An 11,074-nucleotide genomic window follows, 5' to 3' on the forward strand; every position below is an offset into this window, starting at 1 on the left:
AAAATGCAAGTTACCCCTTTTTTGCAATATTTTGACAGGACGTGTTGAACGCACGGATTAAAGGATCTCATGATGAGAAACTATCGCTTTTTTCTAAGTTAATATTGTCGCCAGTGTATTCTGGCTTTCCTCTTGTAAACTCTGGAGCCATCACTATTATAGACTAGTAGTAAATGAAGAAATGCAGGTTTTATTGCAGCGTAGCGTGACACGTTGTCTCAAGACCTTGACCTTCCTCTATATCGTCATACATGAGATAAGCTATACACTTGAAAAATATTAAAGGAGATAAACGCTCTCACTAAATATGCCTAGATAGCTCAGTTGGGAGAGCGTTAGACTGAAGATCTAAAGGTCCTTGGTTCAATCCCGAGTCTGGGCAATAGCCATTTTTGCAAAAAAAACTCTTTTATGTAAGAAGATTTATTGTTACAATTGCCCATGCAAACTGATGTGTAAAGGTCACGAACTTTTGCTGCATGCTTTCGCAAACCAATTATCTTATTGTTGCAGCTATAAAAAGATTTTACCTATGGTAAACATGGAAATTATTTGTGTTAGTAAATTAAAAGTACATTTTTAGCTAAATGGTCCGGGAGATATAAATTGCACGAATTCGCCGTTAAGAAGTTCAGTTAACTGAAGATCAGATAGTTTATTATAACAGTGGCATACGCAGACATTTGTCAAAGGGGGTCTCAAACTCCAAATTGCGTATAATTTCAGATGTCTGTTTATGTTTATTTGTTATATCTTGCTCAAGAAGGGACCAAAACCTGTTATTGTGTACGTCACTGTATTATAGTATAGTTAGAATACAAAACCGGATAAGTTCAGATAATTTTTCATATATATCTAGGGAAAAGTATCAAAATCCTTGACGTACCACCCTGTAAATTAAGAGCTAATACCCAGATATAAATAATCCACAAGTATATTAGAATCTTATGTATAAGCATTCATTACTAAACTAATAATTAAAACTGTGTAGTATACTGTAATTACTAATTACTTAAAAGTTGTTGGTGCAAATTCTAAAAGATGTCATTTGAAGTTTGAAGATAGTGATAAACTGGGCAGAATGTGGATAAATGAATAACAACATTACCATATATTAAGTTGTACTATAGAATAACAGAAACTTAGACTTGTCTTCACCAACCACGTAATTAGAAAACTTCATTATACTTCACTGAATATGATAAATGTTTAAAACTTATTAAAGTAGACTTCAGGCTCTATTCAAGAAGTAAGAATAACGAGCGCAAATTGTATTACGTGTAAGGACGCAAATATTGTACACTGCATGCTATTATTCTGTAAGTCGAATCAGCAATAAAAATACTACAACTTCATTTAGAGACAATGTTTTTATTACCCTTAACGGATCATCGGATATTCACCTGTACAATTTTTATTATTCAGGAACTGCAAACTTCAGCGCTGAATATGTATAACTGTTCTGAAGAAAAAGAAGCAGGTAGTAGGTCCGCAGCCAGCCACAGAAGTTTGAGGGGCCATAAATATGTTAGGGGGACTAACTCATTAAGAATTCTAAACCGCTCCACAACATTAATTACTCAGAATTTGTATGCATATAATCATTATTTCCATTATATGATTCACTCCAGCTCTGTTTATTAGACAATATACTTTTAAACTCCAGAATAAATAAAATTCCTATTGGATGCTTGAAACGATTGTTGAAATTCTATTTATTGAAGTATTTTGAAAGTAGTTCAACGTTTTAATAGTGTTAGAACTACTAATGCTCTTTATCAAATGTTTAACTATTCAGTGTCTCCCTTATATCGAAAGAAGCACTTTTAAAAGAAATCCATCTAAGCATTAATCAGAATACGTTAAGTGAGGTATCATATAGGTTTCACCATATATAGCGAGGATCCTTCTATAGATCCAAAAAGTGAGGTAAACACAAACCAATTTCCCCTTATATAGGAGATAAATTCAAAAATTACAAGCTATTCGTACTCTTTTAAATAAGAATACTTCAGGGGAATTGAACTGAGTTCATTCTGTACAAGATCTAAAGAGCCTACTTGGTTCCTCATTAATAAAGCCCGGATTATATGTAATTACATATTTTTCCTCTTGCATGCAGTTTCGAAAAAAGTTCAAATCTTCACGAATCACGTGAACAAGATCATTATACCTAGGTTTTATTTTACATATTTTACGTATTTTACTCAATATTACATATTTTCAGGCATTTTATATAAAATCAAATATTTTAGCAGTTTCTTGTAATTCCTGACCATTCTCTACTTGTGGATGTTATAAGGAATACAAAACAACTTCCAGAAATGTTACTGGAATTTCCGAGAAATTTGCCCTGTCCTGCATTGCATTCCAAGCTTTAGGAAGGGGGAGGAGCAGGTCAAACCTAATTTCAGATGTCTGGCATTGAAGATTTCACTGCTTGAGACAGTTCATTCCGTCACTCGTTCAAGGAAAGTCATCCTGTCAGTTTCATCCCTCCATGCTGTCTGGCACAAAAGTAGCCGTACTGTGGAAAATTTCTTCATACAGACAGACATTGTATTGTGGACGTGTTTATTGTGGATTTAGGTTTGTGTATTGATATTTCGTCATGGCACCGCATCATGCTAGCATCTAAGTTAAAATCGTGGGTTACTGTACATGATGCTTTTACAACAGATGGTAAGGTGGTAATTTGTATAGTATGTGACAAAACGATAAGTTGCTCCATGAAATCGCAATTGGAACAACATATACGAACCGCACTTCATACGAGAAAGAAACGGGAATCTTCTTCTCACAAACAAGTTCTTTTGACGCAGATGCGACATGGATTGTCCTAATCGGAGAATGAGTTTTTCGCGGACATGCATGGTGCAATGGTAGCTGCAAACATTCCTTGGAACAAGCTTCAAATGCCAGAATACCGCGATTTCTCGAAGAAGTACTCCAAGCGAAATATTCCGGACGAATCTGCACTGCGGAAACACTACCTCGATGCTTGCTACAACAAAAGTGTCGGAGCAATTCGCTCTCAGATTGGTGATTCCTATATATAAGTGGCTGCGGACGAAACCACCGACAGTTTGGGACGCTTTGTAGCAAATTTAATAGTTGGCAAGCTAGATCCCAACTCGCTCTCCAAATCCACTTGATATATTGCAAGGAGCTTCAATGTGTCAATCATTCTTCCGTGCCAAGGTTCGTAAATGATGGCCTGAAAGTGTTGTGGCCTCATGGTGTTGAAGAGGAGAAAGTTCTTGTTTTCTACATCGAGTCTGCGGCGTACACATTAAAGGCAGGTAACGCACTCAAAGATTTCTACCCCAACTTAGTTCACTTCTCTTGTGCTGCATATGCACTTCAAAGTGTCGCAGAAAAAGTAAGAAGCAACTTCCCTAACGTGAATAAACTTATTTGCAGTGGAAAAAAGGTGTTTCTGAAAGCTCCTCAAAGAGTCCACTGTTTCAAGGAATCTGCCAAATGTACCTCTCCCTCCCGAGCCGGTGTTAACAAGATGGGGTACTTAGCTAGAAGCAGTGACATTTTACAACGAACATTTTGAGGGCGTCAAATCCGTTGTAGACTCTTTCCCCGCCGACAGTACAGTTTCCGTACGTGAAGCGCAAGCTGCGTTTTCTGACCCCAAGATGTCTTCTTTGCTTGCGTACATTACAAACAATTTTGGTTGGCTTCCGGAGAGCATCAAAAATTGGAAACTTCTGGACTCTTGCTTCAGGAATCCCTGAGTGTCCTGGAGGATGCGAGAAAGAAGTTAGATATTCTTCGAGGAGAAGCTCGTGTGAATGTTGCCGCTAAGTTCCAGAGGGTCTGGAAAGTAACCCTGGGTTCGTCACATGTGTATAAAATCCTGAGTGGAGAAGTTACAGATCTGCATGCTATTTCCCCCGAGAAAATTCACTTAATGAAATAAGTCCCAGTGACATCATGTGGTCATTCTCTTCCTATAAAAATGTAATGTCAAATAAGCGTCTCTCTATGTCTTTTGAAAAGGTCGCAAAATATATTGTGGTGCATTGTTTTTCTGAATAAGTGCCTCAGATAGTTTTTGGATTGTGTCTGAATATTAGAAAAATTGTAAAATTAGAAAAATTAGAAAAAAATGTAGTGCTATGTTTCTAAATCCATGTAAGAATAGTTTTGATAAGTATATTGTGAAAACTTTCTATTGTATTTGATATGCCCTCTACTAATATTCCAAAATATATTTTTTTCGAGTTGGACTACGTTTTCTCTATGTTTAATGAATGATCTAATTATTGGAAAGCTTAGCAAATTCATTTTCAAATTTGCTTAATTAAATTAGATATTACATATTCAGTATCTGTATACAATATGAAGTGTTCAAATTGCATAAAAAACAAAATTATATAGCAAAACACATATTTTAGCGATATTTTAATACTACATATTTGAATGAAGCTACATATTTCATTACATATGATCAGCTTTTTTATTTACACATTTATGTACATATTTGGCAAAATGATTTTATATATAAACCGGGCACTACTCATTAATGTATCCATAGAAAAACTATGTATTCTTTCTGTCTTACAAGTGATGCTCCCCTGTGAGTGCCCAAATGTCAACCTCACTTCCTTGTAGTGACCCTGGAAACTGCATTAATTGTAATGCAGGCTAAGGAGGTTCTGGCGACTGGTGACACTAGAATAAGCATTTTCATTATTTTACAAATAAGCAAAAAAAAAAAAAAAAAAAAAAGAAAAAGAAAAAAAGAAAAAAAAGAAAAGAAAAAGAAAAAAAATTGTATAAGAATGGTGTGTATAAAGCTTATGCATAGTTATTAATACACATTTATAATCTTGGTGCGTAGGGTCTAGGATTCGATTTCCGGTGGGAGATCCACGAAATTTCAGCATACTACGGTGGTTCAGACTGCAATATAGGCAGAAGGCCTATTTCTCATAGCCTCGGTGCTGAAAAGGGATGTTAAACCTTAATTTGTCTTCTTTTTCTTCTTATTGTTATTAAATGATGCTTCAACACTCAGAGCCGTAGTTAGGGGGGCGAGCGGGGCGGTTGCCCGGGTGCTGAGAGCAAGAGGGCGCCGAACGAGCAAGAAGAAAGAAAAGGTGTCGGAAAAAAGTAAGCAACGCGGCGCCCCGTAAAAGAATTGGTGTCTCATTAGATCAATATTGTTGTCAGTTTCCAAATAAATATATTTCTTAAAACTTTTCTTGCTCTCTCCGCTCGCAACCCAAAATTCTCAATAAGATTTTACTTATTACTTAATGAAAGTGATTATATACACAGAGAAAAATCCGTTCTCTGGACAGCGGTATATTGTACAAATATACGGTATCCTCTTACTTACTATAGAAATCAGTACGGAGCATACGTTATCCGTATGCTAGATAGACACTGCCCTTAGGTGTTACATCATGCCGTTGAAGGATGTCTGACATCTAACAGTTTTTCGTATATCACATGCATATACTTATGTTACCTTCGTCAGCCATGTGTTATATACGTCCATATGTATGTGAGATCCTGACCGCCTATATTGTTTCATACGGAAAGTACGTATAGATGGAACACTTATACAGAACGTATTATAAAACATGCGTTTTCAGTTATACGTCTGTTGTACGTTAAGTCCAAAAACTATAGGAATTACGCATGTAACCTATCTTTTTAAGTACGCCACCTACAATTTTTTTTTCAGTGTACGATTTGTTAATGACGATGTGTCGAGTAATGATAGTGTACTCAGGAGCGTTTTCAAAATTGGAAACGGTGAATTCTGCAATACGTGTTCAGCGTTGTGTTGGTGATGAGTTTACTTAGTTAATCACGCTTTTCTACCCAATCGGATTAATCACGATGATGAGAATGAAGGTATGAAAATGAGAGGAGTGTAGAGACACGCAAGCTGCTGTTTGCGCAGGAATTTTAAAAATGAAGTCAAACAAGGAGAATAATAACATTCGAAATCGTAGAGTAAGGACTAAAAGGGTCAGAACTTAACCGAATGAATTTCGGCTTTTTCAAATACTAATCACTACCAGTGATTTTTTTATTCCATTGACATATTAAATGCTTCTAATTTAAGGTTAGTGTAAAGGGACAAGTTTTGCCGATAGATGTCACTACAGTCTTCCTATCTCTTCCATGTATTTCTTACCTTTCACGAAAATTTACAATTTCTTTTATAAATTTCAACCTAGATACTTCAAATTTTTAGGCCTAGAGAAGGAACTTCATAACCTATTAAAGGGAACAATCCGTGCCGATTTTTTATTTAGAATTTTCTTCATTGTTGAAACAGTTTCATTGTTAAAGATTTGGATATCCATTTGAAGAATCAAGCCATTTCAACAATGAAGAAAATTCTAAATAAAAAATCGGCACGGATTATTGCCTTCGATAGATTATGAAGTTCCTTTTCTAAAAATTTGAAGTCTGTAAGTTGAAATGTATAAGAGAAATAGTGAGTTTTCGTGAAAGATAAAAAATACATGGTAGAGATACAAAGACTGTAGTGCTATCTATCGGCAAAACTTGTCCCTTTAAACCAACCTTAAAGGAATTTATTGGGATAATTTCTCCATCATCTAGTTGTATCTCCAGGACATGTTTTCTGTGCATACGTATCATTTGTGCTCTGTTTTATCTATCTACAAACAGCAGCACAGCAACGGACCTTCTGAATTTCCGTTAAATTTCACAAAAATTTTTTTACCGTTAAAGAACTAACTAACTCTATGGTCTATAGAACCCAGAGGTTCAATGCCGAGTTTACAAAACCTTTCCAATGACTTCTGTCCTTGCCCAACTGAATCCAGTTTCTACTTTAAATTCCTATTTCTGCGAGATTCGTCGTAATATTGTCCTTCCATCTGCGTCTAGGTCTTCCTAATAAACGGTTTCCGATTTAATTTCCAGTTAAAACTTTGAAAGCCTTCCTACATTTTTTAATTCTACCTACATGACTTGCCTACCTGAGACTCCTAGATTTGATAACCCTAACAATGTTCGGTAAGCCGTATAAATTCTGCAGTTCCTCGTTACGAAGTTTCCGCCATTCCCGATTGCCGTTTCTCTTGGGTTTGAACATTTGTTTCAGGATTTTATTCCCAAATGCCTTCAGTTTGCGTTCTTCCCTTAAAATAAGCGACTGTTTTGCAACAGTACAGAACAACAGGCATTATTATCGTTCTATATATTTTGAGCTTCAAATTCCTCCACAGAATTTGCGACGACAAAGGATTTTGAACTGAATTAAAACGCAAATTCTGTGCTTTCGGTCGACATTTAATTTCTTCGTGAATATGATTTTGTCTGCTAATATTGATCCCAGATATTTGAAAGTATCCACTTTATTGAAAATATTTGATACTTTGACGCACCCATAATTTGCAGTATTACGATCCCAGTGAACTTACATGTATTTAGTTATTTTCTGCATTTACTTCTAAGCCTGCAAACATTTAATAATGTCTCTGCATTTCTTTCTATTGTTCTATCATCTCCTATCAGATTTACTACATCAGCATACGCCATAATCTGGTGAATACAATCCAGCTCTACGCCCTGGTTGGTATCTTTGATTTTCCTGATAGCGTACTCCAGAATAAAGTTGAATAATAAGTCGACAACACATCTCCTTCTTTCAGGCCATTTTCAACGAGGAAGCTCGTGGACAAGAATTTTTCTGCTGAGACTTTACTTTGGGATTCGTTTAAACACATCTTAATTAACTAACTAGCTTTTCGGCAAGAATGTTGTATAATATTTATCTCCTAATGGAATCCAAAGCCTTTCGAAAATCAATAAATTATTTATGTACCGGGATATTGTATTCCCATTTCTTTTCGAGTATTTGGCGAATGGTAAATATCTGTTCCATAGCTAGACTAAATCAATCCATAGAAGATTGATTTAGTCTAAATCCACACTGATAATCTCCAATAATTTAATCCTCGTATGATATCAATATTGCTAATAAAATGTTTGAGAGGATTTTATAGGATGTTGACACAAGAGAAATACTTCGATAATTATTGCAATCCGCTTTGTCGCCTTTCTTGCGAATTGGAACAATGATTCATTGTTTCTACTCTTGAGGTAATTCCTCCTTGTTCCAGATAAGGTGAATAATTTTGATTATCTTGTTCCACAATTTTCCCCTCTAGCTAAAATTAACTTAACTGGAATTTCGTCTACTCCTGGAGATTTGTATTTCTTTAATTTTATTATAGCAATTTCTACTTCTGTTCAGCCAGGCTCTGAAATTTATGGTTCCGCTATGCATTTCCATTTCCCCACAAACATTAGTTTTTGACTGCGTATTAAGCAAATCGTCAAAGATATCTTTCCATCTATTCAAGATGTTATCTATATCAGCAGAGCTGGATTTAGGGGGTGCACCGGAGCACGTGCACCCCCTCCGTTCTGAATATACACTATCTAAAATGAGAAACTGGTAGTGGAAATAGCAATACTTTCCTAAAATTTCATGTCATGTTTCCGTTTCGGGCTTAAAAGAAAGCGGTTTTACTAAACACAATAGTTTAAGTCAGTTCCTCATACCCAAAACAGATGCCTAAAGGCATTTAAAAAAAATAAATTTGATTCAAATGTACTGATAGTTATTGGTGTACCTCCCCCCCCTCAGAAAATCCTGGATCCGGTCCTGTATATCAGTAAGAATTGTTCCGTCATCTCTCATTAATATACGCGCGGACTTGATATCCTTTCTTAGATCCGTTGATGCCCCTGAATATGGCTCGATTTTTTCTTTTACTATTATCTTCAAGTTCATTAATTTAAGCTTTCAAAAAATCGCGTTTCTTTCTTCTAAACATTTTGGAAGTTTCCCGTCTAATATCAACGAAATTTAGTGTAGTTATATCGTTCGGATTTTGTAGCCAACGCAGTTTCATCTATTTTCCCTTCTCCGTTAGTTTGGTGCATTCCTGGTAGAATTATTATTTGTATTTTCACGTATTTCCACGTGCCCCAATTTTTCTCTTCATGAAATTTTAGTGCTATCCCTAATTTGAACCCAAGTATTATCAATATTAATGCTCTCAAAACCTTCTAGAAACGAGAATCTGTTACACTTCAATCTGTTATTCCCCTCTCGCTGGTTCACCTCTAATTTCTTTAAACTAAATCTCTTCGTTTTCAGATGTTGAATATTCTCTTTATTCAACAATAATCTCTCCCTCTTGTTATATCTGCTACCAGATAGTGATCAGTGTCACAATCGGATCCTCTGAACGAGCAAACATCAATTATGCTATACTGCCTACTTCTATATACTAAAACGTGATTCAGTTTGATTGTGTGTTCTTCTATCTGGCAAGGTCCATGTGTGTTAATGAACGGCGCGATGTAGGAATTTTGTTCTCTTCACGATAAGATTTTTGAATGTTCCAAAGTTCACGAAACTAACACCGTTGTTATTACTTTTATTATGCAGACTTGCTAGCCCTATAGCCGGTTTGAAAATATTCTGTCGCCCTACCTTCGTCGCATTGAAATCCTTTAACAGAATTTTCATATGGTATCGCGAGACGGTCGAATACCCGTAGTACTTCTTTAAAAAAGTGCATTTTATATCGTCACCCTTATCTTCTGTTGGGCATGTACATTTAAAACAATAATATCACACCACCGACCTATAAGAATAATAAAAGGAAGTCTATTTATCATTAATAAAGTCAACTCGTTTAATTGCTGATATTAAAAGAATCGAAATTAAAATGCTATTTCTGTGATCACATACAGAATAAAATTACAAATGTTTATAATTATTACTGAAAATTAATGTTGTCACCCACTTCGAACATTTCAAAAGCACCTAGTTTCTAATATATGGAAATTGCATTTCTTATCGATAGTATGAACAATCTCCAAGTGGGTCTGTATACTAACCTAAGGAAGTTTTGTCAAGTTTAACAAAAAGTCCAAAATACGCCTCCTGAAAAAACAGCTCATATTTGTAAAAGAATACATAATGATCGCTTTTGGCTGTTGCAATGGTCTGTCCAAGCAGCTTGATAAAAGAATCAACATAATATAACAACAAAAGTTGCTTCTCTTATGTGAAAAAAAAATGAAGGAAAAGCTTGGTGTCGTGAGTAGTGTTGTAAAAAAACGGTTTTTTTTCTGTGAAGTTTTTTTTCAATAAAAAACATCGTTCTTTTTCATGTTTTTTTCAAAAGTCTGTTTTTTTTCTGGCAACTATTATTTATTGATTTATGTTGCAGATTATTGAAATAATCAACAGAACTTGAGTCGAAGCCCTCGTAACTTACAAATCGTTTGTTTCTTCGAACCTATACGAGCAAAATTGTGTGATTATTCCTTTCGGTCCCAGGCCATTTTTGGCGTTTTCCTACATTTCCAGTTAGTGACTTATTGCTCAAAAACTATTCATTCGATTGATATGGTTAAGGCCTTGTTTTTAAGAAAATGGATGTGGCTATTTTTTGGTGTAAGTTGCATTGCAGTATTACCAACGGGTGGGAAATTATTGAGGGAAATGCAGGGGTGAAAATTTACAAAAAATCCCTAACCGAATTTCAAATTTTTTTTGTATCTAGCACCACTGCTGCTATATGGGTTCAAGTAACCTAAATAAATCTTTGGTGTGTTGACAAGGTACAGTGAAATCCTGAAGTCGCTGGCTTCCATTCAAAGAGGGAAAGAAAAAATTCTGTCATACACATGAAATTTTGACACTTTTTACGCCTATGAGGCAAAAATCAAATATGCCGGGGTACAGCTTCTCTAATTATCCTATTGAAACTTTTTATAGTGCGTTCTGTAGGGCAAAGAGGAAGCTTTCAGGTAGTGGTACGTTTGTTTCAATGTAGCCAGTAAGAGGGTAATAATAGAGGGGAAAAGGGAAATTTTCCGAATTTTTCACCTAATAGCGGGAATTAATTGTTTTGGCTGGAAACGCTGCCATCAGACAGACGAAAGCTATCTGAAAATAAACCGTAGTACTCAAAGAATATATCCTACAAGTATCATGGCGATATATAACAAAGTAAGCATGAAATTTTAAAAAAATCTC

At 35.4% G+C, this 11,074-nt stretch overlaps 1 non-coding gene across 1 annotated transcript; it reads left to right on the plus strand.

The window, feature by feature from the left end:
• Nucleotides 1-309: 309 nt before the first annotated feature.
• TRNAF-GAA (transfer RNA phenylalanine (anticodon GAA)) lies at nucleotides 310-382 on the plus strand. The gene has a single exon. It is a non-coding gene; the product is annotated as a tRNA-Phe (tRNA).
• The last annotated feature ends 10,692 nt before the right edge of the window (nucleotides 383-11,074 follow it).

The sequence above is a fragment of the Thermobia domestica genome, chromosome 9 (assembly GCF_964235325.1).
Source record: "Thermobia domestica chromosome 9, izTheDome1.hap1.1, whole genome shotgun sequence".
In the NCBI taxonomy this organism is placed as follows: Eukaryota; Metazoa; Arthropoda; class Insecta; order Zygentoma; family Lepismatidae; genus Thermobia; species Thermobia domestica.